The following is a 27,796-nucleotide window of genomic DNA, read 5'->3' on the forward strand; positions in this document are numbered from 1 at the left end:
TAAAGCCGGTTTGGGCCTCTAATCTACCATGGTGCCAGAAATGGAAATCCTTGATCAATTTGAAATAAATATACATTTTAGATAAGGTTTACATAAGAAATGTGGCACAGAATTCCCATCAGCAGGCCTTGGTTAAAAAAAATCCTTGGCAGTAAGTTTTGATAATTTATTCCCTTTTACTTGTTCAAGCTAAAACAAAATGTTTAAGGTGTGTGTGTGAGATATTTATTATATATGTTATTTTAATATATTTAAATATATAATATAAAATATAAAGTAATATTTATGTTTGATTTCCTGACTTAACCAACTACAGCTAACCTCAGGTTTGTTTTGATTAAAATAAAATGGTTACTGCTAGACTTGCTTAATAACCATGCCAGGGGAAACAGCAGTGCCTCCCTTATGTTGGGAGTCCTGCACAGGGTAGCAACAAGGTAGGGGAAAGGGTAATTATACCTAGGTATGCTGAATGCTGGTAAAAGAACAATTTTTCCATTCACCTCTTCTTTAATGCAAATGGCTAGTAAGTTGAAAGTGGTGGTCGGGAGGTGGGGGCAACATTATGGGCCACCTTTGTCTTACAAATTGGTTGTTACTTTAGTAGACTGTCAGACTGTTGGTGAGAGGGCACACCAACCCGGACTGCATTTAATGTGAAACATAAAAACTTGGTTCATATTCTTGATGTTAATATTTTTCTTTTGGGTATAGTGACAACCGTAGTACCTTTGTCTTACAGAGGCCTCTGCTTTCCTTGAGTATTGCCGCTTGCTTTTTCCTTGACTCCACAAGGCTGACTCTTTTAGGCTACTCCAGTCTCCCAAAATAGCCTTATAGCTTTCCTTTTCTGTTGAGAAACACCTCTGAAAAGATTTCTCTTCTCTGAATCTATTAATAATGATTTGACTTCTTCCTTCTTTTGTTTAATAATATGGAGAACTACTCTGGTTTTTCTTTTTCTTTTTTCTTTTTGTCTTTTTGTCTTTTTAGGACCACACCCACAGTATATGGAAGTTCCCAGGCTAGAGGTCTAATTGGAGCTGTAGCCACTGGCCTATACCACAGCCAAGGCAACTTGGGATCCTTGACCCATAGCTCATGGCAATGCCGGGTCCTTGACCCACTGAGTGAGGCCAGGTATTGAACCCTCGTCCTCATGGATCCTAGTCAGGTTTGTTAACTGCCGAACCACGATGGGATCTCCCTGCTTTTTCTGATATTGGACCAACCTTTGATACCTTGGACTCAGTTTGCTAATTTGAGAATTTTGCACCAATGTTCATGATGGACATAAGCTTATGATTTTCTTTCATTATGCTATGCTATCCTTTTTAGGTTTTAGTGTCAAGGTTATACTCGTCTCAGAATGAATCAGAGAGGGTATCTTTTTAACTCTTCTCCAGAGTACATGGTGTAAAATTATTTTTCTTGCACATTTGACAGAATTCATCTATGAAACCATCTAGGCCTAGAATTTCTTTATGGGAGTTTTTGATTCCTGATTTATTATTATTATTTTTTAAGATTATCAGTCTATTCATGTTTTCATTTCTTTTTGAATCAGATTGGTAAATTAATCTAGGAATTTAACATCTTTTGGTATGATTTTGTTTGTAATATTTTCTTATCTTTGGACTATATAATTTTGAGCGGTTTTCAAAGTATGTTTGTGGACCTGCGTGGGTCCCTGAGACCGGGTAGTCTGGAAGGTCAAAACTATTTTCATAATATAGATTTTGTTTTGATTTGTTTTTTTCACTATGTTAACATTTGCAATGATGTTGTAAAAGCAGTGGTGGATAAATCTGCTAACACCTTAGCACAAATTACGGCAGTGACACCAAAGTGAACAATTGTATTTTTTATGCCATGCATTCATGGTTTTTTAAAATCCAGTTTCATTTAAGAATGTCTGTGATAAAGCAGTAAAAGTACTAATTTCATTATATTTTGACTTTGAGTACAAATCTTTTTAATACTCTGTGTGATGAAAGTGGAAGTATTCATAAGGCATGTTTGCTTAATACTGAAGCAAGATTATCATCTTCAGGAAAATTACCTGTTCATTTGAGTTGTGAGCTGAACTCCTTTCTTCTGTAACGCCCTTTTTGTTCATTAAAGAACAATATAAAAAAACTTTGGTTATTTGTATTTAGATATTTGACGTTTGTTTTTCTCAAAAATGAACTTAAAGAGCCAAATGCATGGAGGAAAATAGCTGTAGTTGTAGCCAGTGACTTATTTATTTTTTGGCCGCGCCTGCAGCATATGGAAGTTTGAACCCACCAATGATTTTTTTTCTCTTTAAATCAAGCTTTTGGAGTTCCCATCATGGCTCAGTGGTTAATGAATCCGACTAGGAACCATGCGGTTGTGGGTTCGATCCCTGGCCTTGCTCATTGGTTAAGGATCCCGCATTACTGTGAGCTGTGGTGTAGATCGCAGATGTGGCTCGGGTCCCGAGCTGCTGTGGCTTTGGCGTAGGCCAGCAGCTACAGCTCCGATTCAACCCCTAGCCTGGGAACCTCCATATGCCACGGGAGCAGCCCAAGAAATGGCAAAAAGACAAATAGGATAAGATAGGATAGAGTAGAGTAGAGTAGAGTAGAAAAATATAAATCAAGCTTTCAAGAGAAATTTACAGTTATGGAGAACTTGTGTCTAATACCATGAGCTTGACAGCTTCCCAGGTACTTTCTAGTGAGGTGGGTAATGATGTTAAAGGGTGTGATTTTTCTTTTCCTACCTTGGTATTGTATTCTGACTTGTGTCCAAAATCTGCATAATTCAATGAAGCAGTATTTTCCAGATGACCAGTGTGTGATGATACAAAATCATATATCCATAAAAGATCATTCAAAGTGCAAGATAAGCTAGTCGATTTTAATGTAGTAGAGTGTGAAATGTTCATTTGTATGGTTTTAGCAACCACAATATAATTAACCTTTAAGAAACTCCTATTTGTTGAGTTAGGTATAATATCAAAAATATCAATAATTATTTGAAGTGTTTACTAAAATATTCTCTTTTCTATCTACGTATCTGTATGAGGCTAGATTTTCTTCATATGCTTTTATACTTTAACCAAAACAATACAAGTTGCAGAATCAGTCAGAAGAATCCACCCATCTTCTATAAAGCCAGACATTGAAAATATTTGCAAAAATATAAAATAATGTCACTTTTCTCACTAAGTTTTTTGGAAAATGGGATTTTTGCATTTAAAAAAATGTTAATGTTTTAGGTTTATTTTTTCAAATGAATTAATATTTAAAAGTCTTTTCAGATTTAAATTCTAATTTGGTAAATACTAATAGATATAGTACAGCCTAAATAAAAGCTCTTTAAAAAGTCCTTAAGTAATTTTTGACATTGAAAAAAATACTTCATCGATATTCCCCAAGTTTTTTGTTTGTTTGTTTTTTTACTTTTTAGGGCCACACCCATGGCATATGGAGGTTCCCAGGCTAGGGGTTGAATCAGAACTACAGCTGCTGGCCTACATCACAACCACAGCACCGCCAGGTCTGAGCCACATCTTCGACGTACACCACAGCTCATGGCAACGCCGGATCCTTAACCCACTGAGCGAGGCCAGGGATCGAACCCGAAACCTCATGGTTCCTAGTCGGATTCGTTTCTGCTGCACCACAATGGGAGCTCTCCCGGTATTATTGAGAGTCACCAAAAACAAGGAAAATCTTGGAGTTCTTCTGTGGTACAGCCAGGTAGGGATCTGGTGTTGTCACTGCAGTGGCTCAGGTCACTGCTATGGTGTCGGTTGGATCCCAGGCCTAGGAACTTTTACCTGCTGTGGGTACAGCCAAAAAGAAAAAAGGAAAAAAAAAAAAAGGAAAATCTGAGAAACTGTAAAGCTAAGAGAGGCCTAAGGAGATATGTTGTTTAAATATGATGTGATATCCTGGATAGGAATCTGGAACAAAAAAGGGCATTAGTAAAAACTAAGGAAATTTGAATAAGACGTGGACCTTAGTTAATAATACTATGTTTATGTTGATTTATTATTTGTAGCAAAGGTACCATACTAATGTAAAATGGTAATAATCAGTAATACTGGATATGGAATATATGAGAACTCTGTACCTTCTCAGTTTTTCTCTGAAATTGTTCTAAAAAAAAAATTTACTTAAAAAAATACTGGGTTCCTCAAGTATTTTTTTAAAATCCGGAAAGCATGTACTTAACAACTTTTACCAGATTTTTGCTCATATTCCACTCTTAAACACATATTACTCCTGGAGCAACACAAGTTTTAAAAAAATCTAGTAAAAGTAATTTGCTTGAGGATATTGCATAACTGACTCCTGCAAACAGGTCCACCATTAATTATGCTTCATTTGCTGCCAGCTGAAAGCCTACTCACAAATGTTAAAAAATTGTGTTTATTATGATCTAGGTCCTTTACTGTCATAAAAATTTTAAATCTTCAAATCAACCAAAATTGTTGTAAAAAATATATACCTTTGACTGTATAATTTGTTACCTAAAATTTCTTTCTTACTCTTTAATGTAATCTTAACACATTTTTAATAATTTAAAGAGAAATATTGGTTTCAAATGTTAACTTGTTTCTCTCTTTTCAGAACAGTTTTGCCTTAGACACTTTAATGATTATTTGGTTATCTTTTTATTATTAAAGCAAGTGTCATTGAGGCCACATATTAGGAAAACATCATTTCTTGACTCCAGTCCAGATATTTTCTTGCTGGCAGTGAGGAAGGGTAATATGTTCTGAATATTTTCCCTTACTAGCAGTCATACTTAGTTTTGACAAAATAAACATATTATTTTGTAGCATTTTAATTAAAGTGAAAATGTGCATGGTAGCAAACCCAATCTTAAACAATTTCAGCCTCATCAGCAAGAGGAATTTAAAGCCTCATTTTGTAACTTTACTTTTGGCTTATTTGTAGATAAAGGACAAAAAAAATGAGCTCTTTTATTCTTTGAAATTTTTTTTTTGTCTTTTGTTGTTGTTGTTGTTGCTATTTCTTGGGCTGTTCCCGCGGCATATGGAGGTTCCCAGGCTAGGGGTTGAATTGGAGTTGTAGCCACCGGCCTACGCCAGAGCCACAGCAACGCGGGATCCGAGCCGCATCTGCAACCTACACCACAGCTCACGGCAACGCCGGATCGTTAACCCACTGAGCAAGGGTAGGGACCGAACCTGCAACCTCATGGTTCCCAGTCGGATTCGTTAACCACTGCGCCACGACGGGAACTCCTATTCTTTGAATTTTTAAACAGATTTTTGAGTGAATTAGAATGGCTGCACTCACAGCATTTGGAAGTTCCCAGGCCAGGGCATTGAATCCGTGTTGCAGCTGCAGCAACACCAGATCCTGTAACCCACTGTGCCAGGCTAGGAATCTAAACCATGCCTCTGCAGCAATCTGAGCCACTGCAGTCAGATTCTTAACTCACTGTGCCACAGATGGAACTCCAGAACTAATATTGTTAATAGCTAAACCATTATTTCAGTAGCCTGTGATTTTCCAAACTCGTGCTTTCCATTTATGTAACCACATTCCTCTTAGCTGAAATAACTCCCAAATAGCTAAATAGACCAAAGATGTTGGTTTTGGAATTACATAGGGCAGGTAGTTCAAATGATATTCAAAAGACAAAGACAATACTAGTTAATATTAGGCATCTTTAAGGTTAAAAATTAATATATTAGGGAGTGGGTTAGGGTCAGAAACCCAACATAAATAGTAGTCTCAGTCCTAGAGAATTCGCCTTCAAATAGGCCAATCCCAAGACTTCAGGGGCTTTAAGAAGGGTCCTAGCTTGGAGGAATTGATGCATCTTCGATAATGACTTTCAGGCAGTTGACTTGCCCAGATGAATTCTAGGCATCACATCTGTAATAACTACAATTCAGAAGACAGTCTTTGTTTATTTTGTGGGGTGGTCCCCCTCCACCCCCACCATGCCGGTGGCATGTGGCAGTTCCCAGACCAGCTTTCAAACCCATGCCGCTGAAGATTCTTGACCTGCTGTGCCACAGGAGAACTCCCAGATGACTATCTTTGAATCTGTGTAGTATGAAAAGGAAGATATTTGATGCCACCTAAGTCCTATGAGTATACTTGCTCACCTTGACAGCGACATGATAGCATTGCTTGGAAGAGAAATTTTTTTTTTTTTGTCTTTTTGTCATTTCTTAGGGCCACACCCTCGGCTTATGGAGGTTCCCAGGCTAGGGGTCTCATTGGAGCTGTTGCTGCCGACCTACGCCGGAGCTATAGCAATGCCTGATCTGAGCCGCGTCTGTGACCTACACCACAGCTCACAGCAACGCCGGATCCTTAACCCACTGAGCGAGGCCTGGGATAGAACCCACAACCTCATGGTTCCTAGTCAGATTTGTTTCCACTGCACCAGGACGGGAACTCCATAAGAGAAATTTTTTAACATTGTATGCTAAAATTCAAAGTATTTTTCATGAAATATATAGCTGTCAGTGTTTAGGTAAATCTGTTAATTTTGAGCTTTGTCTTAAAGGATGAAGGTAGCTGAAATGTACAAACTTCCAGTTATAAGCTATATAAGTACTAGAGATGTAATATACAACATGATATATATAATTAACATTGTTGAATGTTATATATGAAAGTTGTTAAGGGATAAATCCTAAGAGTTCTCATCACAAGGAGAAAAATTTTTTTTTCTTTTTTTGTATCTATATGAGATAGATGTTCACTAAATTTATTGTAATTGTTTCATAGTATGAGTTAAATCATGCTGTACGCTTCAAACTTATACATGCTGTATGTCAATTATATATCAGTAAAACTGGAGGAAAATTACTGAATTTGTTACACAGCAGAAATTAACAGGACATTGTAAATCAACTATACGTCAATAAAAAATTTGAAAATGATAAACGAGAAGAAGAAATCTATTAAGTAATATATTAACTATCAAAAATGTAAGATTATATGTTTGAAATTTTATGATGTGTTTTAACATTACAGAAATTCAGGGCAAAATTTATCAATATGTATGTTGCTGATTTGGAACATTACACAGTAACAGGATATTTATTAATTCAGCTAAAACTCTTCAGATGTTTAATATGCATATGGCACTGTCTAGGCACTAGGGATATAGCAGTGAAGACACCAAAGCCTTTGTCCCTATGAAGTTTACATTTTGTGGTGGCTCTAGGGTAGAGAAGTGGTATGTTATGGTATATATGGCATACTCTATATTATTCTTGATTCCCTATCTGGGAATAAGTAATTTAGAGAATGCTGGTAATAAGTCATTTGGGGAATAACATGACTGTGTAGGAGGGAAAGGGGTCACCATTTTATGGTAAGGGTTTACATGTTTTCTATAGTGCTCAGGTCCTCTAATAAATTTATTTGTGAGCAAGGATCTGAAGCAAGTGAAGGAGCAAGCTGTGTGGTTATTTGATAGAAGAGTGTTCCAGAGAGAACAACGATTACAAAGGCCCTGAGGTAGGAGCCTGCTTAGTGGATTCAGAAATGGCCAAGAGGCTGGTGTGGCTGGAGCTGAGTGTGGAGGGGGAGAGTTTTAAAGTACATGTGAGGGGAAAAAAAAAAGTACCTTTGGTCAGTACTGGAACCAGAAGGTCAGAAAACGATAGCAAAATATTTAGGATCTTGTAGTCCAGGCCATTAAAGAGGCTTTAATTTTTACTTTCAGGGGAATAGGGGGAAGCAGGTGAGATTTTGTTAGGAAAAATTGTGAACAGCTTTGAAACGGGCAAAAAATGGTAAGTGGATTTCCTGTCTTGCTCATTCATTGGGTCTATCTCCTTCTTGTTTTCCCTGAATTATTTTACAGCTGTAATTTGTAGCAGACTTAAAAAGGCACACGAGCTTTATCTATAGAAGTAAAGATTAATGGTATTCAGTGCAATGCAGTTGATTATTGTACTGTGAATACCAGTTTTATGTCTGTTTGTAAATGCATTTCAGAATTCCTTTTTCTCTATACATGGGTGGTTTGGAATTTTCCTTTAAACCAGTTATTACATCTTAAGGTTCCCTCATTAATTAATGAATTAAATAATATCTTTAATACAGATTCATTTTACTATGTTTACGTCATGACTTTTACCATTTAAAAAAAAGTCTATTAACATTTTTTAATGGAATTACTCTGGTGGCACTGTTGGAAAAAGACTGGAGCAGGGGAAGAGCAGAGTAGAGATCAGTTAGAAGCCCGTTGCAAAAGTTCAGACAAGAAATGGTAGCTTGGGAGTTCCCGTCGTGGCGCAGTGGTTAACGAATCCGACTAGGAACCATGAGGTTGCGAGTTCGATCCCTGCCCTTGCTCAGTGGGTTAACGATCCGGCGTTGCCGTGAGCTGTGGTGTAGGTTGCAGACGCGGCTCAGATCCCGCATTGTTGTGGCTCTGGCGTAAGCCGGTGGCTACAGCTCCGATTGGACCCCTAGCCTGGGAATCTCCATATGCCGCAGGAGCGGCCCAAGAAATAGCAAAAAGACCAAAAAAAAAAAAAAAAGAAAAGAAATGGTAGCTTGAACCTGAGAAGTAGTGGCAGAGATGGTAAGCAGTGGTTGAACTTGGGATATATTTTGAAGATAGATCTGAAAGGATTGCTGAGTTGGATATGGGATGTGAGAGAGTGAGGTGTTAACGATGACTGCAAGATTTGGGGTTATTAGTAGAATTTATAGATAATTCCTTCTTCCTTTTTAACCATAATCAGTACTTTTTATTTTCTGCTCTTAGGGAGGAATTTGGTAGGTTTGACTAAGAAATATAAAAGCTAGTGATCATGGTTCTTTTCTTGGTATTTTCTCCAGTGGTTATAGTATGATATATAATCACTGTATTGAAAACATCAGAGGAATTACCGTCATGTCTCAGCAGCTAGTATCCATGAGGACATGGGTTCCATTCCTGGCCTCACTCAGTGTGTCAAGGATTTGGCTTTGCTGTAAGCTGTGGTGTAGTTGCAGACACGTGTCGGATCCTGCATTACTGTGGCTGTGGCTGATTCGATCCCTAGCCTGGGAACTTCCATATGCCTCAGGTGCAGTCCTTAAAAAAAAAAAGATTGAAAAAAAAAAAAAGAAAGAAAACATCAGTAGCAGTGGTATCAGTCAGGATTCTGGCAAGAAACAGAACGCCGACAAGTTTAAGTATACTAGAAAAGAATTTAATGACGGGATTATTTGCAGAGTGCAGACAGGTCCAAGGAAACCAGAAAGCAGTGATCACCAGGTGAACAAGCAAGAGCAGGAAATTGTTACCACCTCTAGATGTAAAAGGAATAGAGGGGAGGAGTGCTTACTTGAAACAGCAAGTGCTGTAGGTGTAGACAAGAAACTTCAGTAAAAAGTGGAGCCGCAGCCAACCTGGTCTTCCAGTGTACCATGCTAGGCCACAGACCTTCCATTGAAGGGTCAAAAGGAAAATATCAAGCATTGCAGGTAACTTAAACTCTGTCATAAAAAAGAAACAAACAGTTCGCGTCGTGGCACAGTGGTTAATGAATCCAACTAGGAACTTTGAGGTTGTGGGTTCGATCCCTGGCCTTGCTCAGTGGGGTAAGGATCCGGCGTTGCCATGAGCTGTGGTGTAGGTCGCAGACTCAGCTTGGATCCTGCATTGGTATGGCTCTGGTGTAGGCTGACAGCTACAGCTCCGATTAGACCCCTAGCCTGAGAACCTCCACATGCTGTGGGAAGCAGTCCTAGAAAAGGCAAAAAGACAAAAACAAACAAACAAGCAAACTGATGTGCCTGTACTTTAAAAAAGAAGCAAAGAAAGAACATAATTTTTTAGTAGCAGGAAAACTCAATTCGGAATTCCCATGGTGGTGCAGTGGAAATGAATCCAACTAGGAATCATGAGGTTTTGGGTTTGATCCCTGGCCTCTCTCAGTGGGTTAAGTATCTGGCGTTGCCATGAGCTGTGATGTAGGTCACAGACTTAGCTCGAATCCTGCGTTGCTATGGCTGTAGCTCTGGTTCAACCCCTGGCCTGGGAACCTCTGTATGCCACAGGTGTGGCCCTAAAAAGCAAACAACAACAACAACAACAAAACACCCAGTTGGGTAGATTTTAATGACATTAAACAGAATTATTATGGCTAAATAATTCAATCATAAAATTTGGTGAAGACTTCAAAGTTTTATATCAGATGTTTTACTTTGGATTCACAAGGTTTTATTTTTTTAAACACCTTAATTTTCTCTACGTCTTTTACTTAGATTAATTGAATATGTTTTTTTTAAAATTTGATAGAATTATTACTTTAAATTTCTAGGTATTTAAAAGCTCTTCTGTCTTTCCCTTTGTTCTTTTTAATACAATTGAAATGTACTTCGATTGAAAGAAATTTAAGTCATCTCATCCAATTTCATAACCAGCAGTGGAATCTGCTGAACATTGTTAGTGATTGAGAACTCAGCATTTCAAGGGAAATCAGTTCTTTGTTAGATGGATGGAAATCTATTTTATTCTCATAGATGTCTGTGGTTTGGGCTAAGTAAAGTCTGTTATTCCATAAAACAGACTATTTAAGACAGCTGACTTACTCTTCCTTGCTGCCAAATATTATTTCCTCTAACTTACCATGGTTTCTGCAGTCTCAGCATACTGATTATAGACTGTTCTTGATCCTGTCTCACCTTGAATCATTCTCTTCTCTAGAATCCTATGATGCCACACTCTTGATGTGTTTCTTCCTGTTTCTTGGACAGTGGCTGTCCAGTCTCCTTTGCTTCTCTTCCTCTGCGATTTCCTTAAATGTTGGTGTTTCTGAGTTTCAGTAGGACTTACTTTTTCCTTCTCACTGGGCAATCTCTTCTTTCCCAAGCCTTGCATCCATAAGCTGATGACTCCTAGATTCTTTTCTCCAGTTCAGATCTTTCTTCCATTTCCACACTTGTATTTCTCTTTGTTGAGCATTTCCACATGGATTTCCGCAGATAAGCTCACAGTATGTTCAAAACTGAGCTTATCTGCTTCTCTAAACCTTGTGCTTTCCTGTATTTTCTAGCTCTGTGAGTGTACTGTTTTCTAACTGGGAATGTAGGTATGTTCCTTCATTCTAGGTTAATCAGCTATCAGGTGTTATTGATGCTGACAAAATTTGAGTATTGCTCTTATCTGTTCTTCTTTCTCCATCTTCATTGTTCACTACTCTCATTCAGACCTCAGATTACTGCAAGAGGCTCTAAACCTGTAACGGTCACAAGAGGTAGGCAGTAGTGTTTTCCCTTTGGGGAAACATAGATTCAGAGACATTAGGTAAGAATTCAGCTCTCTTTAGTTCTAAAGTTCATGGTATTTTCACTGTATCATACTGTCTTGCTGGCATTATCAGAAATTGATATTACCTTCTACTGGAGGAATTTAGAATGCTTAAAATGAAACATTATTTTAGATTCTAATGTGTTCTAAATATATTTCAGAACAGCAGAGCTGTTGTAGGCCATTTATCAGTTATATAGGAATTATAATCCTGCCTTAGCCACATTAAACCTTCTATTTAGCAGAGTTAGTGGTTTCAGAGAATTCAAATTTGGAATTTGCATGTGGAAAATTAAAAATTTTAAAGCTTTAAAAATTATTATTTGGGATGAATATTCTTTGTAGTTCACTGTTGAATTAATTAAGTTCATAGTTTGTTTTTCTGTGTGTAGGGGGTGGTTTGTTTTTAAAAGAGGATTTAAGGTGAATAGCTTTCAGCCAGTACTAGTGAAGAAACATTTTGAAAGTGGGACAAGGTAAAACGTCTTCATAGAAATTCTGGCTGTTTGCTATTTCTCTCCACATACGTCTTGAAGAAAGAAAGGGGATATTCTCACTATTGCTTTCAAATTATATTTTATCATAAGTTGTGCTCAGTGGGCATAGCCCCGGCGACCTTAGCTATACTTTTGAATATAGCTCTTTAGAATTTCTTTCACTGTGAATGATTGATATCCTGAGTTTAAGATCAAGATAAATCTGAAGGAAAACAAACCATGAAACCTTTAGGGAGAGAGTGTATGTTGTGCTTGTTAAAGTGGTGGGCAGGGAAACTAAAAATTCTAAATTTGGCTCCCAGTAAAATTTCAATTAATTTTTTTCACTTAATTTTCCCATTTGAAGTTTGGAGAAAATGGTTCCCAGCAGTCTACGATAGAAGATTGTCCTCTAAGCAAATATTTATCATGGTTCCAAAGAACATTGGTTCGTGGACACTCAAATCCTATTACTTGATTGTAGCTATCTTCTAGTATATAGGAAGAAGCAAAGAAAAGATATTTTAAACATTCTTTCATTAGTGTTATTTATAATAAGTTGATAGTCTTCATTGACTGTATACTATATTTCATTGATTCTAAGGGACATTTTCCAATTTTATTCCCTGAAATTTAGGTGTATCTTATATTCAGTGGCATGTCGGAGTTTGATTGACAATTTCTGTTTCTTGGTGATACATAAAATATCAGTCTTAAAAAACAGTTGTTTCTTGGTTTTGACAAAAACAGTATATATCTTCATTTGTATTAAAAGTAATAACAGTTACAATATTGCAGTCTGTATTCTTGAGAGTCACTTTTTTAGTACTCTCTGCTTTTTTTTAAACATGACCAAGAATTGGAAAGTAAGCAGAAGAGACTTCTGATGCTTAAAATGGCTATTAAGCTCATAAAGTAAAGACCATGTACTTTAACACAAAATATTCCATTCTCCCTGAGTAGAGAGCCTTATTTTGCACCTATTCTTAATAGGCATGGGTGTCTGATTACAGAATCCACGAGGATTCAAAAGAATAAACAAACAAACAAAAATGCACATACATGCTTATAAAGTGACAGCTGTAGTATCTACTGTCAGCTGTAGTATCTACTCTCATTTTAATTCTTACTTATAAACAAAGTAAGAATTAAAATCTATTTTTAAAAAACAACACAAAACCCAGAACTGGCCATGTGGAACTATTTCAGGAGGCAGACAGCCTGACATACATAAATCACCCCAATTACAGTTGTAAGAAGTTCTTTATCAAAGTGCACTCTGTCTGATTTCCACTGGCGCTTTCTTTTGGGGACAAGTATATTTTATTTTGATTGGGGAACATTTATTGTTGATTCATTTTGCTCCGCTAATGGCTTAAGGAGGTTGTCAGAACATATTTTTTCCTGAAAGTATCTGAAAAATTTTTGTGATATTCACCTGTCAGACTTCTGAAATAGGATTTGATTCTCTTATTGCAGTGGTCTCAACCCATGTTCCTAAGTGGAATCAGAGTGTCATTTTGGGGTCTTAGGCTAAAGACCAGGCATAGGTTATAGGAAGGTGTTAGTGAAGAAAGAAGTAGAAAAGTGTAGAGAATACATTGTCGTCCTGAAGTCGTCCTAGAAGCTCTCACTGGTGCATGTCCAACTGCATTAGTTTAGTTGGGAATAAACCCGAGCTATGTATCTCCATAAATCCTTAGTGTTAGGGGCCTTTTAGGATATTCCCCTAAGACATGAATTCTGAGCATAACGTTGTTGGCTGTGAGCACATTTAGCCTAAGAGTAGATGTTAAGTTCTGTGTATTGGCAGGTTTTCAGCACTTACTAATTAGGTTTTGCCTACCTAAATTCTCCCGGCAATTTCCCTTGGGCACTGTGTTCTTCTGCCCTAACCTGTTTTGTATGTTGTCTGCCTTTTGGCTCTTTTAGACATTTATAGCTTCTCTTTTTGAAGAAGCCTTTATTTACTAAATATTGATTCGTATGTTCTTTAGTTAACAATTTATTGTTGATTGTAAAAGCAATTCACACTATAGAAAATATAAAGAGAAAAATGCTTTTTACCCTATTACCAAGTGAACCAGTGTTAACGTTTTGATGTTTTAATCCAGTCTTCCCCCCCCCCCGCCCCCCGGGTTTATGTGTCTTGTTTAAGGGTGGGAGAGAGAAAAATAAATAAAAGTGTTATTTTTTAAAATGAGAATCTTCTCTAACTTGCTACTGGGCATACAAAGTCATTTTAAAAATAAAGCTTTTTTTATTTTTCAAAACAATTTTGGAATCACAGAAAAGTTGCAAGGATAGTACAGAAAGTCTCATATATCCTTTACTCAGCTTTCCCTAATGTTAATCTTGTATAACTAGAGTACACGTGTCAAACGAAGGAATTAACATTGGTTTATCTATTAATTAAATTGCAGACTTTAGTTTCCTCAGTTTTTGCACTAATGTCTTTTTCTATTCCAGGTTTCATTCCAGAATACTGTATTACATTTTTTTGGCTTAAATTTTATACTATAAATATTTTTGTCTTTAAATATTCTTTAAGCAGTGCTTATTAATGACCCCAAGCAGTTCATCAAATGGATATGTACTTTGATGTAAATATTTCTGGTTAACCTTTTCTTTTCTTGCATTTTGTGAAGGTTAGGAGTGTTAGAAAACACACATCAAACATTTTTATTGGTGGGATACTTGAGTTAGATGAGTACCCTGTAATAGTAATTTGAATACATTACTCTAAAAGTAGAAAATAAATTATCAAGTTTATTTTCCTTAGAGAATTTAAGAGCATTTTAGATTGAGGCAAATGCAGAAAGTCATGAGCAGTTTGTTTTGAGAGGTTTTTAGAGTTGTGTGGCATTTGGCTTAGCGTATTTTGAGCAAATTCAATGTGTATGTACATTTTCTATATACATAGTCAATATTTAGGCTTTTAATAAGAGTGTGGTAACTAGCACGATACGGAGTTCACATTATGGCTCAATGGTAATAAACCTGACTAGCATCCATGAGGATGCAGGTTTGATCCCTGGCCTTGCTCAGGGAGTTAAAGGGTCTGGTATTGCTGTGAGCTGTGGTGTAGGTTGCAGATGTGGCTCAGATCATGCATTGCTGTGGCTGTGGTGTGTGTAGGCTGGCAGCTGCAGCTCTGATTTGACCCCTAGCCTAGGAACTTCCGTATGCTGCAGGTGCAGCCCTAAAAAAAAAGAGAAAAGCATGATAATAACCACCTTATAGTATATTCCTCTTATACACTTATGTATTCATTTTTTAAAATTATCTTTTGGGGGTTCCCATCATGGTACATCAGAAGCGAATCCGACTAGGAGCCATGAGGTTGTGGCTTTGATCCCTGGCCTCGCTCAGTGGGCTAAGGATTTGGCGTTGCTGTGAGCTGTGGTGTAGGCTGGCAGCTGTAGCTCTGATTAGACCCCTAGCTTGGGAACCTCCATATGCCACAGGTGCGGCCCTAAAAAAGACAAAAAAAAATTTATCTTTTTATTTACTTTTCTGTCATTCTTGACTAATATTTATTTAGTTCTAGGTTAAGCATACTATTATAAAAAGTGAAGATGCCTAGAGATTTTCTTGTATTTCTTGTAGTGCTTTGTTGATGTTTGTAGTTGGATTGATATTGAATAATTTGTTTATTTAGCATGAAATTGAAGTTTGAGTGGCTTGCTTTTACTGTTTTGTTGTTTTAAAGAATAAAACCAAATGCTTTTTAAGAGCTGTCATGTAGGAGTTTCCATTTTGTCTCAGCGGAAACAAATCTGACTAGCATCCATGAGGACACAGGTTTGATCTCTGTCCTTGGTCAGTGGATTAAGGATCCGGCATTGCCGTGAGTTATGATGTAGGTCACAGATGAGGCTCGGATCTGACATTACTTTGGCTGTGGTGTAGGCCAGCGGCTTCAGCTCTGATTCAACTCCTATCCTGGGAACATACTGCCAGGGTGGCCCTAAAAAGCTTAAAAAAAAAAAAAAAAAAGAACTGTCATGTATATCATACTAAGGAAAATATACTTAGATTTTACCTTTTATTGTTGGTTAGTTTAGTAGAACCTCGTAAGTTAAATAGTTATTATGCTAGCTAGCTTCAGTCCCTGCTAGGGGACTACTGTCTGTTAGTAAATTTATAAACTAGAGGTTTATTATGGGGGTTGAACAATCACTGGCTAACATGAAACAGTTATAAGAATTAATGTTTGGAAATAATAACCGAGGAAGTCCCTGATGGCCTACAGGTTAAGGATCTGGCATTGTCACTGCTATGGCTCAGTTCACTGCTGTGGTGGGGATTCGCTCCCTGGCCTGGGAATTTATGCATGCTGTGGGTGTGGCCAAAAAAGGAGATAATAACTGAGTTGAAGAATGTAAATATGGAATTCCAATGTATAATTTTTAAAGAACACTGAATGAACTGTTGTTTTTTTTTGTCTTTTCTAGGGCCACTCCCTTGGCACATGGAGGTTCCCAGGCTAGGGGTTGAATAGGAGCTATAGCTGCCAGCCTACGCCACAGCCACAGCAACACCAGATCTGAGCCGCATCTGCAACCTACACCACAGCTCACAGCAATGCCGGATCCTTAACCCACTGAGTGAGGCCAGGGATCAAACCCGCAACCTCATGGTTCCTAGTCAGTTTCGTTAACCACTGAGCCATGATGGAAGTCCCAAATGCACTGTTTTTATAAGATCAAATATATGTATTCATTCCAATTTCCAAAGTTAATGATAGATGCTTTCTGGAGAATACCTGTACTTTTTTTACTGGTACCTCACAATCACATATCTTCTTTCTCTGGTGCAATCTGTGACTTTTTAGTGGAGAGAGCTACATGATCTGTCATTTAGATTGTTTACCCATGATGTTACCGGAGGACAGTATTTGATTTCCTTGAACATATTTTTATATTACAACATATAGAGTACCCAAACTAAGACTTTCTTTGGGAGCTCCCAAGGCTAATGATGTTTTTTTCCTATGACTGAATGTGCTGGGGTTGTTGCTGTTGGTACGGATTACATTATTGAATTAACTGAAGTAGAATGACTCATTTGCTGAATTCGCACATCTGTAGGTGTATTTTTATATCTTAGGGCAGAGATTATGGGCACCCAGATTTAATTGTATAAGAATGTTTCAAGATGGTAGATGATTCCAGGATTGAATTATGACTGGTGTTATTAAAGGTAGAGGTTGTGTTTTGTATCATAAGCCATTTTAGTACCATTTTCTCAGTATTTGCTAAATACACACATACACACACAATCTTGATTAATATAAAGATAGATGATAAATAAAGAGACATATAGATTCTTGGATTTCTGTTCCTGAAAACCAGAATGCATGCTTGAAAGTGACTTTGTCTAATTCAGTGTGAAATATGAGGTTAAAATGGATGACATTTTCTAGAAATGGAAGGGAGTAATCTGGAGTTCCCTGGTAGCTCAGTAGGTTAAGGATCCAGTGTTGTTGCTGCTATGGCTTGGGTTTGATATCTGGCCCCAGAACATGGGCGTGGCCAGGAAAAAAAAAAAAGAGAAAGAAAGAAAGGGGAGTCTGAGATTCAGTTCATCTTGAATGACATTCCCTGTAGATCTGAAAATTGTTAGGAGAATGTTTATGTTTATGATGTTGTGACTTACAGGTTAGACTTGAGGCGTCATAGTAAAACACCATTAATGTTATTCTTAGGAGCTGATGTTCTCCTTGTATTCTAGATTTTCTGCTTCTATAGCAAAGTATTTTGGTAGGTCATTAGTGATGTCTGTAAGGTTGTAAAGGAAAACGTGAACTGTCCTTAGCAGTGCAAACTGGTCCTTCATAAAATGGGAGGAACCTACCTTCCTGCCTATCCTATTATTTTCCCATGCATACCCTACATTCCACCTTTAAGGAACCACTTGCTTCTGGAGCCTGCCATGTTCTTTTAGGCTTCTGTGCTTTAGTTATATTCTCTTCTTGATCTGGATTGTCCTTGCCCTAGCAAATTCCCATCCACTTTTTAGGACTTGACTTAGTGATCACCTTCCCTAGGAAGCTCCCTTATCGCTTCTTTCTCCTTCTGCTCTGAGTTAAATGTTCTGATAGCACTGGTGCATGGATCTGTATGTAACTCTGCCATGTTTTCTTTTTCTTGTCTGTCTCCCTTACTGAACAGTGAGCTCCTTGCAGTCAGGGAATGTGTATGTCATCTTTATTTCTTTAACATTTAACTCAGTGCCTGGCAAAGAGAGTTGGTGTTCAAAAAAATACCACTGTTGAATGCTTTAATGTGTAGATAGAAAAAGGAATGAAGTCATTTTTAATTTTCTCCATAATATTAATAGCTGTTTACAAATCATTTTTATTTTTTAAGTAACCTTTTGTTAGCTAATTCAAAAACTATGTCTGAAATAAATGTTACTTTATTAATATTTTGTTTATCCATTGGGAAATGAATTGATAGCAGTTTAAATACACATAAGCATGTGCTTAATCTTTCTTGATCATCCTGGTTTTACTTGTCTCTTACAGAGAAAACAAAAATGAGAGGAATCTGGTTTAAATTGCAATGCAAGGAATTTAGATTAGACATAAAGAGTTTCCAGAAAATAAAGTACCAGATATCGAAGTGATTTGTAAGTAATGTAATTGATTTTTTTGAGAGTTAAAAAAGGGGGAATGGATGTAGGGTTGTGAATTAATTACAGAGTGGTTCGCCAACATCGACCATGGTCGAATTAAAAAACTTAAAGGAGGAAAATCTACTTAGGGTTATACAGATACAACCATATTCATGGATGGATGCTTAAAAATACTGGCTACTTTTTTGGTTTATTTTGTACATGTATGTTTTAAATTTTCAGCTAAGGAAACTGTGTGGCATGTATCCTTACTTTTCACAGAATGGCTTTGGTTTAGTGACTAGCAGAATGTACTGAGAATCTCCCTTTTAGCTTTTTTTTGTTGTTGTTTTTAACTTCTCTTCCTTAGGATAGTATAAATAACAACAACAACAAAAAATCCTTAGCAGTGTTAAGAATAAACAGAAAACTAAGGCATATCAATAAAAAAAGATTTACTCAGTAGTTCAAAAACAATGAACCAGTCCATTGACACAAAAATAAGGCTTTTGAATGCTGTTCTCTTGTCTTAATGTAATTAAATATTGCATTTAGCTGTGCCCAAAGTATAGAGTTATATTGCTATGCTTCTAACTATGGATATTCTGTCCTGGCTGTATTTGAACAGAACTAATGTAGTAAAAATCCAGTTCACCCTCTGTGTTAGTTAGCACCAAATTTATAATCATGCTAGTCAGTAGAGTTCAGTGTTCTCTTTGCTTGTCATTCTGAAAGAATCATGTTAGAATAATTTAGGACAGCTTTACTATATTCATTAATGTAACTCTTGTTATGAGGATGGTGCTTAAATTCTAGGCTTTTGTGCCTACAGTGCAAAAGGCTCTTTTGTGATATAAGAAATAGGATTTTACATGTAGTGGTTATATAATAATGCCTGTCTTTTTAAACACTGTATATTTTTCTAAATTCCTTTATAGCCAGAATTTATTTGGTTTTCACAATAACTCTCTGAAATAGGTATCCTAATCTTATAAATGAGAAATTTTAGGCATAGAAATTTTGACCGACTACCAAAGACATATAATACTGTTTTATAACGAATTATTATTATTTTAATAGCTAATATTTATTATATGCTTACTATATGCTGAGCACCGTTTTAAGCTTTTTATATGTATTAATTAATAAGAGCTTGGGCTTTGGAGTTAGATCTGAATTTAATTCTGGCTCATCTGTTTATCAGCTCTTAACTTTGGAAAAGCTATCTAACCTCTTCAAGCCTTTGTTTCCTCATTTGCTAGATGGAAATAGTGATAGTACCTACCTCATAGGGTGGTTGCAGGGACTGAGATAATCCAAATGAATCTATGTTTGGTATGCAGTAGGAGCTTTAAAATCAGTCTATTATTTTTTTAAGAAAAGAGTGTTAGTAGACTTTACTTAATGTAATTTTTAGCTTTTTGATAATTTCCAGGTAAAGTCATTTTATTCTTCTTGAGTATAAACTCATAGTTGATGATACACTTGTTTTATAGAAAAAAACATCCATGTTATAAGAAGATTATAGCTTTGTGTACTGGCTATAACTATCTTCCCTCTTTTTACTTCCCAATCACCTTTCAATTCTGAGCCTTCCACTAGTTGGAAGAAACCAAAGAAGGTTAAGAAGTCATAGAGAGTATTTACCAAAGAGGGTTAAGAAGTCATGGAGAGTATTTAAAGCATTTATGTTCCAAAGTCACAAAGGCAGGACATCCTTAATTTATTGGGTTGTGTTTTCATTCCAGGAGTGCTGTGGTTTATCAGTTGTTTGGAGCGTATTTTCTTTTTAGAAATTTCCTTTTAAATGAGGCACATAAAGTCTTTTAATCCCTGATACAATTGATATGCTGTATATTTGCACTGAAAAAACAGTAAAAAGCAAGCCAAAACATCACAATACTTTGGCACTGATAATAAAGTAATTAAAACAATGAAACTGAATATATACTGATACCCCAAAAAGAGGCCTAGAGAGGATTCTGAAAAGATGGAGTAGGAAACAGCAAGAATCTGTCTCCCCACCTAGACATCAAATGCACTGCCAGAATCTGATGTAACTATTTTGGAACTCTGCAGTTATTGAAGATTTACAACTGCTAGGAGAAGGCTCAGATGTAAATTGTAGACATCCCCTACTGCCAGCCATGTACAGCTGGCACCCAGCTTTTGGAGCCAGGGTAGGTTTAAAAAAAAAAAAAAAACACCCTCTCCTCCAAATATCAGGGATCTGTATGTACTTGGATCATAGACTGCTGCTTCTCTTCACAGAGGTGCAGACAAAGAGGTGGGCAGCTGTTGTTGCATATACCCCATTGTTGCAAACCCCTCCTCCTCCTGCTGAGGCGATTTCCAGTAGATTTAGAGAGGTACCCTTACATGATCCATTAATCTCACTCCTGGGCATATATCTGGACAAAACTCCCAATTTAAAAGATACATGCACCCCTATATTCGTTGTAGCACTATTCACAATAACTAAAAGACATGGAAGCAACCTAAATGTCCATCGACAAATGAATGGATAAAGATGTACATATATACGATGAAATATTACCCAGCGATAAAAACAAATGAAATAATGCCATTTGTAGCAGTGTAGATGGACCTAGAGATTATTATATTAAGTAAGTCAGGAAAAGATAAATATCATATGATATCACTTACACGTGGAATCTAAAATATGACACAGGAGTTCCTGTCATGGTGCATGGTTAACGAATCCGACTAGGAACCATCAGGTTGTGGGTTCGATCCCTGGCCTTGCTTAGTGGGTTAAGGATCCAGTTTTGCCATGAGCTGTGGTGTAGGTCGCAGACGCGGCTCAGATTCTGCAATGCTGTGGCTCTGGCATAGACTGGCATCTACAGCTCCGATTAGACCTGTAGCCTGGAAACCTCCGCATGCGTGCGGGAAGCAGCCCTAGAAAAGGCAAAAAGACTAAGGAAAAAATAAAATAAAATATGACACAAATGAACTTAGCTACAAAACAGAAAAAAGACTCACAAACATAGAGGACAGACTTGTGGTTGCCAAGGTGGAGCAGGGGTAGGGGAGGAATAAATTAAAAGTTTGGGTTTAGCAGATACAATCTATTATATATAAATCAAATAAACAACAATATCCTACTGTTGCTGTACACCAGAAACTGACAGAATATTGTATACCTATACTTCAATTATACTGTTCCCCTTTTTTGCGCCATTCATTTTTCTCCTTTTTCCCCTCTTGGGAGCCTGACGTGAAAGACTAGGACATTCAGAAACAGCTTCATAAGAGTTCCCATTGTGGCTCAGTGGGTTAAGAACCCAACACAGTTTCCATGAGGATACAGGTTCAATCCTGGCCTTGCTCAGTGGGTTAAGGATCTGGTGTCACTGCAACCTGTGGCGTAGGTCACAGATGTGGCTTGGATCCAGTGTTGCTATCTATGGCTGTGGCATAGGCTGGCAGCTGCAGTTCTGATTCGACCCCTAGCCTGGGAAATTCCACATCCCCAGGTAAACACAAGCTGAGGGAATTCATTACCACTAGACCTGGCCTACAAGAAATGCACGAGGGAGTTTTGCAAGTTGAAACGAAAGGACGCTAGACAAAATAATGAAATCACAGAGAAATAAAGTTCTCAGTAAAGGTAAATGCAAAGGGAATTATAAAAGTTAGTACTATTGTAACACAGATTTGTGATGGTACTCTTATTGTTGTAACTTCAATTTAGGATTATTTTCTATATAATTTAAGAGATTCATGCATTTAAAATACTTATTAGCTTACATTTTGGGGGCACACTGTATAAAGATGTAGTTTTGTGACATTGGTACTAAAAGGAGTGAGGGTGAAGCTGTAATGGAGTAGCGGTTTTTGTATGTTATTGATGTTAAGCTGGTATACATTCAAATAGGACCCTTTGTAATTTTTGAATGTAGTCACGATGGTAAACCACAAAGGAAATAGCCATAGAATATACCCAAAAGGAAATGAGAAAAGAAATTTAAACATTTCGCTACCACTTAACACAGTAGTAGGTGGTAATGTGGGAAATGAAGGACAAAGATAAAACATAAAGCAAAATGACAGAAGAAAGCCCTCCCTCCTTAGCAGTATCAAAAGGCAGATTGGCAGATGGATAAAAACATACGATCCAGTTATATGCTGTTTATAAGACACTCATTTGAGAACCAAAGACAAAAACAAATTGAAAGTGAAAAGATGGAAAAAGATTTATTTATTTTTTATTTTTTGGTCTTTTTGCTATTTCTTGGGCCGCTCCTGCGGCATATGGAGGTTCCCAGGCTAGGGGTCTAATCGGAGCTGTAGCCACCGGCCTACGCCAGAGCCACAGCAACACCAGATCCGAGCTGCGTCTGCAACCTACACCACAGCTCACAGCAACACCGGATCATTAACCCACTGAGCAAGGGCAGGGACTGAACCCGCAACCTCATGGTTCCTAGTCGGATTCGTTAACCACTGCGCCACGACGGGAACTCCGGAAAAAGATATTATATGCAAAAAATAACCAAAAGAGGGATGGGGTGGCTATACTAATATCAAACAAAAGAGACTATTTAAAAATTTTTATTTATTAAAGTAATAGTTGATTTACAATGTGCCAGTTTCTGCTATACAGAAAAGTAACTATATGTGTGTATATAGGTACACACACAATCTTTTTTATATTCTTTTCCATCATGGTCTGTCCTAGGAGATTGGATATAGTTCCCTGTGCTATACAGTAGGATTTTGGGTTTTTATTAGTATTGTTTTTTTAACTTAAGAAAAATTTCGTGATTTTATTGTATCACGAGGCATTGAAACATCCGAATAAATCAGTGTCTGGGTAAGGAGGCATCTGCTTTCTCCTTCACTTCTTTGAGTTACTAGAGCAGCTTGTCAGTAGATTTATAAAATAAAAATAAAAAAGACAACCTTTCACATTACTTAAGTCTTTCCAAGACATGTACTGGTACAACACAAACTTCTCCTGTCAGATGCAATACCTCGGTAGCAGCAGTGCACTGCACCCACTCCCACCTCGACCCTGCTCATTTGTGTGTGACATTGGGAGCATCTGGAGGAGTGTAAATAGTATCGGGAGGAGGAGGTAGGAGGAAACAGCATGAGTGCCTGGCTAGGAGGAGGTCAGCTGAAGTCGTGCAGGTCAAGCCTGAGCATGTCATTGATGCAATCCCAAGCATCATTGATGTTCTTTAATAAGAACATCTGGTGGAACCCCATGATGGGGTCTTCATTGGCCTTGAGCTGGCCCACAACCATGCTGATGATGCAGCTATCTGGTGTGGGCTGATGGTCCTGGAATGGAAGGCTAGATAGTTTCTCCACAATGGCAGTTTTCCCCTGGAATTTCTGTCCTTCCCATGTAAGTCATGACGCAGCAATATAAATTGCACCTAGTTGGTTCTCTCGTTATCAACTAGTAATGTTAATAACTGATAGTAATGTTGAATCAAGCTGGATCCAGTCTGCCCCCAAACTGGCTTATCTCCCATTCTGGAGCATCACCTGGCCTTGTTGAGACCCGAGGGGCTGGCATGATGGCGGCAGCTCCAGCAGCAACTTAGTGCAGTCTACCACCAACTGGATCTTGTTTTTTATCCATTCTAAATGGAATAGTGTGGCATCTACTAACACCAAACTCCCAGTCCATCCCACTCCCCCCTCCCCGCAGCAACCATAAGTTTTATCACCATGTCTGTGAGTCTGTTTCTATTCTGTAGATAGGTTCATTTGTGCCATATTTAGAGTCCACATGTAAGTGATATTGTATGGTATTTGTCTTTCTCTCTCTGACCTATTTCACTTGGTATGAGAATCTCTAGTTACATCCATGTTGCTGCAAATGGCATTATTTTTTTCTTTTTTATGGCCAAGTAGTATTCCATTGTGCATATATACCACATCTTCTTAATCCATTCATCTATACTTTTATTTTTAAAATTTTTATTAAAATATAGTTGATTTTTTAAGTTTTTTTTATTATAGTTGATTTACAATGTTCTGTCAGTTTCTGCTGTACAGCCAAGTGACCCAGTTATACATATTTTTACGTTCTTCTCATATTATCTTCCATCATGTCCCCTCACAAGTGATTGAATATAGTTCCCTGTGCTGTACAGCAATACCTCATTGCTTATCCCCTCCAAATGCAATAGTTGGGACCCCAAACTCCCAGTCCCTCCCTCTCCCCCTTGGTAACTACAAGTCTTTTTTATCCAGGAGTTTGTTTCTGTTCTATAGATAGGGCCACAGCCACGGCATATGGAAATTCTCAGGCTAGGAGTTGAATCAGAGCTGTGGCTGCTGGACTACGCCACAGACACAGCAATGCTGGATCCAAGCTGTGGCTGCGACCTACACCATAGCTCACGGCAACACCAGATCCTTAACCCAGTGAGTGAGGCCAGGGATCAAACCTACATCTTCACGAATGCTAGTCAGATTTGTTTCTGCTGAGCTATGATGGGAACTCCAGTGTGGCATATTTTAGATTCCACATATAGGTGATATCATAAAATAGACTTAATTTTTAAAAGATTATAAAAGACAAAAAACATTGTATGTTAAAATGTTCAATAGAGCAATAAAATAGAACATTTTAAAACATTTACTTACCTAGTCACATACCATCAAAATATACCAAAAAATAATTGATGAAATTGAAGTGAAAAAATACACAGTACAGTAGTTGTTGGAGAATTCCATACCCTATCCACAATAATGGTTAGAACAACCAGACAGAAGATAAGCAAGTAAATAGAGCACTTAGCACAGTAGACCAACTATCTCCAAAAGATACATATGAAATACTCTTCCCAGCAACAACACAATACACACATTTTTTTCAAGTGCCTATGGAATATTCTCCAAGAGGGACCATATTTTATGCCATAAATTGTCTCAAAAGATTTTTTTTTTGTCTTTTTTTTTTGCTATTTCTTTGGGCCGCTTCCGCGGCATATGGAGGTTCCCAGGCTAGGGGTTGAATCAGAGCTGTAGCCACCGGCCTACACCAGAGCCACAGCAACGCGGGATCCGAGCCGCTTCTGCAACCTACACCACAGCTCACGGCAACGCCAGATCGTTAACCCACTGAGCAAGGGCAGGGACCGAACCAGCAACCTCATGGTTCCTAGTCGGATTCGTTAACCACTGAGCCACGACGGGAACTCCCCAAAAGATTTTTTAAAAATAGGTATCATACAAAGTATCTTCTCTAACCATAAGGGGATTAATTTAGAAATCAACAAAAAAAGGAAAACTGAAAAATTCACAAAATTGTGGAAATTAAACACCACATACTTCTTTTTTGGGGGATGCTTTTTAGGGCCACATGTGCAACATATGGGAGTTCCCAGGCTAGGGGCGGAATTGCCGCTGCAACTGCAGGCCTACACCACAGCCACAGCAACACCAGATCCTCAACTCACTGAGCAAGGCCAGGGATCTAACTCGCAAGGATACTGGTCAGAATTCCCCAAAACACACTTTGACATAACCAATCAACCAAAGAAGAAACTACAACGGAAATTACAAAATACTTAGAGACAAAAGAGAATGAAAACACAACATGCCACAATTTATAGGACACAGAGAATGTAATGCTAAGGGGAATTTTGTAGTTATAAATGGTTACAGTAATAAATAAGAATGCTCTCTAGCTTTATAACTTAAGGAACTTGAAAAAGATCAAACCAAAACCATAGCTAGCAGAAGGAAGAAAATAAAGATTAAAGGAAAGATGAATGAAATAGAGAATAGAAAAACAAAAAATCAGTGAACCGAAAGTTTTTTCTTCACAAACATCAACAGGAGTTCTGGTTGTGGCTCAGCAGATTAAGAACCCAACTTAGTGTCCATGAGGATATTGGTTCAATCCCTGGCCTTCTTTGGTGTGTTAATGGTCCAGCATTGCTGCAAGCTGCAGCTTAGGTCACAGATGCAGCTTGGATCTCCTGTTGCCATGGCTGTGGTGTAGGCCTGCAGCTGCAGCTCTGATTTAACCCCTGGCCCAGGAACTTCCATATGCTACAGGTATGGCCATAAAAAGGGGGGAAAAAGTGAAAGTGATGACATCACTGTAAATTCTATTCAAATGAAAAGGATTATAAGAGAGTACTGTGAATAGTGTATACCAGCAAATCAAAGAACCTAGATGAAATGGACAAATTACTAGAAATATAAAACCTAGCAAGACTGATCACAAAGAAATAGAAAATCTGAATAGACTATAAGGTAAGGAGATTGAATCAATAATAAAAGAAATCTCAGGACTAGAAAAGCCCTGGCTTCACCAGTGAATTCTACCAAAGAGTTAAAGAACTATCAGTTCTTCTCAAACTTTTCCAAAATATCAAACAGTACTTCCTAATTCATTCTGCGAGGCCAGTGTTACTTTGATAACAAAGCCAGATAAGGACATTACAAGAAAACTGTAGACCAATATCTCTTATAAACATTGATAATTCAACAAAATACTAGCAAAGAGAATGCAGCCACATACTAAAAGGATTTTATATCATGGCAAAGTGGGATTTGTTTTTGGAATGCAAAGACGGTACAACATGAAAATTGATCAGTGTAATACACCACATTAACTGAAGGAAGAAAAAACATGATCATCTCAATTGATGCAGAAAAAGCATTTGACAAAATTCAATACCTTTTCATGATAAAAGCATTAAAAAAAAAAACAACCCAGGAATAGAAGGGAAACCACCTCAACATAATAAATGTTGAGCCATATATGAGAAACTCACAGCAAACATTCTTAATAGTGAAAGACTGAAGCTTTCCCCCTAACATCAGGAACAAGGCAAGGATCCCCATTTTCACCACTTTTAAGCATATAAGCATAGTACTGGAAGTTCTAGCCAGAGCAGTTATGCAAGAAAAAGAAATAAAAGGCATCCACATTGAGAATAAAGAGGTCACTAGGCACTGAATCTGCCAAAACCTTTATCTTGTACTTCTCAACCTCCGGAACTGTGATAAATACACTGCAGTTTTTTATAAACTAAAAAAAAAAAAGAAAGAGGTAAAATAATCTGTTTGTAGGTGATATGGTCTTATATGTGAAAAACCCTGAAGATTCCATATCAAAAATTTTTTTAGAATGAATGAACTTAGCTAAGTAGCAGAATACAAAGTCAACGCGTAAAAATTAGTTGCATTTCTGTATACTTGTAATGCACAATCTGAAAAGGAAATTACAAAAACAGTTTCATTTACAGTGATATCAAAAGGGGTAGAATACTTAGGAATTAACTTAACCAAGGAGGTTAAACAACTACACAATGAAAACTACAAAACATTGCTGAAAACAAAGAAGACATTGATAAATCTCATATTTATGGATTAGAAGACACATCTAATAATGATTTTTTAAAATATCA

General features: G+C 37.4%; 1 protein-coding gene and 1 pseudogene across 2 annotated transcripts in view; one reads left to right on the plus strand and one right to left on the minus strand.

Annotated features, from left to right (window-relative positions):
- FRS2 (fibroblast growth factor receptor substrate 2) overlaps positions 1 to 27,796 on the plus strand; it is a 125,977-nt gene that overhangs the window by 78,040 nt on the left and 20,141 nt on the right. Inside the window, exon 1 of one of the 2 annotated variants that reach the window (XM_047787181.1) lies at positions 18,271 to 18,398. The exons of the other annotated variant lie outside the window; for it this stretch is intronic. The gene's annotated coding sequence lies outside the window, so the exon portion shown is untranslated. Of the gene's footprint in view, positions 1 to 18,270; positions 18,399 to 27,796 lie in introns of those variants that run through there. 2 annotated transcript variants of the gene reach the window in all.
- Positions 23,526 to 23,893, minus strand: LOC125130396 (nuclear transport factor 2-like; annotated as a pseudogene).

This window comes from Phacochoerus africanus, chromosome 7 (assembly GCF_016906955.1).
Source record: "Phacochoerus africanus isolate WHEZ1 chromosome 7, ROS_Pafr_v1, whole genome shotgun sequence".
In the NCBI taxonomy this organism is placed as follows: Eukaryota; Metazoa; Chordata; class Mammalia; order Artiodactyla; family Suidae; genus Phacochoerus; species Phacochoerus africanus.